The following is a 4782-nucleotide window of genomic DNA, read 5'->3' on the forward strand; positions in this document are numbered from 1 at the left end:
CTTTTGCGTCCCAAGTAGTGATGTTAGAACACCACCGTGGCTAACTTTCGTCCATATACGCCAACTCCGTGCAATGTCTCCATCACCCTGTTTTTGGGTGAAAACCCATTTCTGGGACTTAGCCGATTTTCACCCATTGCGGTGTCTATGGGGTGTTGGGAATCGCTCTACCGACCAGCCGGTTGGGGATATCGATTCCCGGTCTTCGGCGCGTTTGCTCAACTCCGTAATGCCTACTTTTCGTCCATACACACAACACCTCGCAGAGTTCTCCTTCTGCCAGATATAGCGCGTGCCCCTTTGTTCGTGCACCATTTTGGCCCGTTTTTCGCACATTGCCTCGAAACCATGCGTCCGACGATTTTGCGTCCCAAGTAGTGATGTTAGAACACCACCGTGGCTAGCTTTTGTCCATATACGCCAACTCCGTGCAATGTCTCCATCACCCTGTTTTTGGGTGAAAACCCATTTCTGGGACTTAGCCGATTTTCACCCATTGCGGTGTCTATGGGGTGTTGGGAATCGCTCTACCGACCAGCCGGTTGGAGATATCGATTCCCGGTCTTGGGCGCGTTTGCTCAACTCCGTAATGCCTACTTTTCGTCCATACACACAACACCTCGCAGAGTTCTCCTTCTGCCAGATATAGCGCGTGCCCCTTTTTTCGTGCACCGTTTTGGCCCGTTTTTCGCACATTGCTTCGAAACCATGCGTCCGACGGTTTTGCGTCCCAAGTACCGATGTTAGAACACCACCGTGGCTAACTTTCGTCCATATACGCCAACTCCGTGCAATGTCTCCATCACCCTGTTTTTGGGTGAAAACCCATTTCTTGGACTTAGCCGATTTTCACCCATTGCGGTGTCTATGGGGTGTTGGGAATCGCTCTACCGACGAGCCGGTTGGAGATATCGAGTTGCGGTCTTCGGCGCGTTTGCTCAACTCCGTAATGCCTACTTTTCGTCCGTACACACAACACCTCGCAGAGTTCTCCTTCTGCCAGATATAGCGCGTGCCCCTTTGTTCGTGCACCATTTTGGCCCGTTTTTCGCACATTGCCTCGAAACCATGCGTCCGACGCTTTTGCGTCCCAAGTAGTGATGTTAGAACACCACCGTGGCTAACTTTCGTCCATATACGCCAACTCCGTGCAATGTCTCCATCACCCTGTTTTTGGGTGAAAACCCATTTCTGGGACTTAGCCGATTTTCACCCATTGCGGTGTCTATGGGGTGTTGGGAATCGCTCTACCGACCAGCCGGTTGGGGATATCGATTCCCGGTCTTCGGCGCGTTTGCTCAACTCCGTAATGCCTACTTTTCGTCCATACACACAACACCTCGCAGAGTTCTCCTTCTGCCAGATATAGCGCGTGCCCCTTTGTTCGTGCACCATTTTGGCCCGTTTTTCGCACATTGCCTCGAAACCATGCGTCCGACGCTTTTGCGTCCCAAGTAGTGATGTTAGAACACCACCGTGGCTAACTTTCGTCCATATACGCCAACTCCGTGCAATGTCTCCATCACCCTGTTTTTGGGTGAAAACCCATTTCTGGGACTTAGCCGATTTTCACCCATTGCGGTGTCTATGGGGTGTTGGGAATCGCTCTACCGACCAGCCGGTTGGGGATATCGATTCCCGGTCTTCGGCGCGTTTGCTCAACTCCGTAATGCCTACTTTTCGTCCATACACACAACACCTCGCAGAGTTCTCCTTCTGCCAGATATAGCGCGTGCCCCTTTGTTCGTGCACCATTTTGGCCCGTTTTTCGCACATTGCCTCGAAACCATGCGTCCGACGATTTTGCGTCCCAAGTAGTGATGTTAGAACACCACCGTGGCTAACTTTTGTCCATATACGCCAACTCCGTGCAATGTCTCCATCACCCTGTTTTTGGGTGAAAACCCATTTCTGGGACTTAGCCGATTTTCACCCATTGCGGTGTCTATGGGGTGTTGGGAATCGCTCTACCGACCAGCCGGTTGGAGATATCGATTCCCGGTCTTGGGCGCGTTTGCTCAACTCCGTAATGCCTACTTTTCGTCCATACACACAACACCTCGCAGAGTTCTCCTTCTGCCAGATATAGCGCGTGCCCCTTTTTTCGTGCACCGTTTTGGCCCGTTTTTCGCACATTGCTTCGAAACCATGCGTCCGACGGTTTTGCGTCCCAAGTACCGATGTTAGAACACCACCGTGGCTAACTTTCGTCCATATACGCCAACTCCGTGCAATGTCTCCATCACCCTGTTTTTGGGTGAAAACCCATTTCTTGGACTTAGCCGATTTTCACCCATTGCGGTGTCTATGGGGTGTTGGGAATCGCTCTACCGACGAGCCGGTTGGAGATATCGAGTTGCGGTCTTCGGCGCGTTTGCTCAACTCCGTAATGCCTACTTTTCGTCCGTACACACAACACCTCGCAGAGTTCTCCTTCTGCCAGATATAGCGCGTGCCCCTTTGTTCGTGCACCATTTTGGCCCGTTTTTCGCACATTGCCTCGAAACCATGCGTCCGACGCTTTTGCGTCCCAAGTAGTGATGTTAGAACACCACCGTGGCTAACTTTCGTCCATACACGCCAACTCCGTGCAATGTCTCCATCACCCTGTTTTTGGGTGAAAACCCATTTCTGGGACTTAGCCGATTTTCACCCATTGCGGTGTCTATGGGGTGTTGGGAATCGCTCTACCGACCAGCCGGTTGGGGATATCGATTCCCGGTCTTCGGCGCGTTTGCTCAACTCCGTAATGCCTACTTTTCGTCCATACACACAACACCTCGCAGAGTTCTCCTTCTGCCAGATATAGCGCGTGCCCCTTTGTTCGTGCACCATTTTGGCCTGTTTTTCGTACATCGCTTCGAAACCATGCGTCCGACGGTTTTGCGTCCCAAGTACCGATGTTAGAACACCACCGTGGCTAACTTTCGTCCATATACGCCAACTCCGTGCAATGTCTCCATCACCCTGATTTTGGGTGAAAACCCATTTCAGGGACTTAGCCGATTTTCACCCATTGCGGTGTCTATGGGGTGTTGGGAATCGCTCTACCGACCAGCCGGTTGGAGATATCGATTCCCGGTCTTTGGCGCGTTTGCTCAACTCCGTAATGCCTACTTTTCGTCCATACACACAACACCTCGCAGAGTTCTCCTTCTGCCAGATATAGCGCGTGCCCCTTTGTTCGTGCACCGTTTTGGCCCGTTTTTCGCACATTGCCTCGAAACCATGCGTCCGACGCTTTTGTGTCCCAAGTAGTGATGTTAGAACACCACCGTGGCTAAGTTTCGTCCATATACGCCAACTCCGTACAATGTCTCCATCACCCTGTTTTTGGGTGAAAACCCATTTCTGGGACTTAGCCGATTTTCACCCATTGCGGTGTCTATGGGGTGTTGGGAATCGCTCTACCGACCAGCCGGTTGGGGATATCGATTCCCGGTCTTCGGCGCGTTTGCTCAACTCCGTAATGCCTACTTTTCGTCCATACACACAACACCTCGCAGAGTTCTCCTTCTGCCAGATATAGCGCGTGCCCCTTTGTTCGTGCACCATTTTGGCCCGTTTTTCGCACATTGCCTCGAAACCATGCGTCCGACGATTTTGCGTCCCAAGTACCGATGTTAGAACACCACCGTGGCTAACTTTTGTCCATATACGCCAACTCCGTGCAATGTCTCCATCACCCTGTTTTTGGGTGAAAACCCATTTCTGGGACTTAGCCGATTTTCACCCATTGCGGTGTCTATGGGGTGTTGGGAATCGCTCTACCGACCAGCCGGTTGGAGATATCGATTCCCGGTCTTGGGCGCGTTTGCTCAACTCCGTAATGCCTACTTTTCGTCCATACACACAACACCTCGCAGAGTTCTCCTTCTGCCAGATATAGCGCGTGCCCCTTTTTTCGTGCACCGTTTTGGCCCGTTTTTCGCACATTGCTTCGAAACCATGCGTCCGACGGTTTTGCGTCCCAAGTACCGATGTTAGAACACCACCGTGGCTAACTTTCGTCCATATACGCCAACTCCGTGCAATGTCTCCATCACCCTGTTTTTGGGTGAAAACCCATTTCTTGGACTTAGCCGATTTTCACCCATTGCGGTGTCTATGGGGTGTTGGGAATCGCTCTACCGACCAGCCGGTTGGGGATATCGATTCCCGGTCTTCGGCGCGTTTGCTCAACTCCGTAATGCCTACTTTTCGTCCATACACACAACACCTCGCAGAGTTCTCCTTCTGCCAGATATAGCGCGTGCCCCTTTTTTCGTGCACCGTTTTGGCCCGTTTTTCGCACATTGCTTCGAAACCATGCGTCCGACGGTTTTGCGTCCCAAGTACCGATGTTAGAACACCACCGTGGCTAACTTTCGTCCATATACGCCAACTCCGTGCAATGTCTCCATCACCCTGTTTTTGGGTGAAAACCCATTTCTTGGACTTAGCCGATTTTCACCCATTGCGGTGTCTATGGGGTGTTGGGAATCGCTCTACCGACCAGCCGGTTGGAGATATCGAGTTGCGGTCTTCGGCGCGTTTGCTCAACTCCGTAATGCCTACTTTTCGTCCATACACACAACACCTCGCAGAGTTCTCCTTCTGCCAGATATAGCGCGTGCCCCTGTGTTCGTGCACCATTTTGGCCCGTTTTTCGCACATTGCCTCGAAACCATGCGTCCGACGCTTTTGCGTCCCAAGTAGTGATGTTAGAACACCACCGTGGCTAACTTTCGTCCATATACGCCAACTCCGTGCAATGTCTCCATCACCCTGTTTTTGGGTGAA

Source organism: Anopheles nili, unplaced genomic scaffold, assembly GCF_943737925.1.
Source record: "Anopheles nili unplaced genomic scaffold, idAnoNiliSN_F5_01 scaffold_5, whole genome shotgun sequence".
Taxonomy (NCBI): Eukaryota; Metazoa; Arthropoda; class Insecta; order Diptera; family Culicidae; genus Anopheles; species Anopheles nili.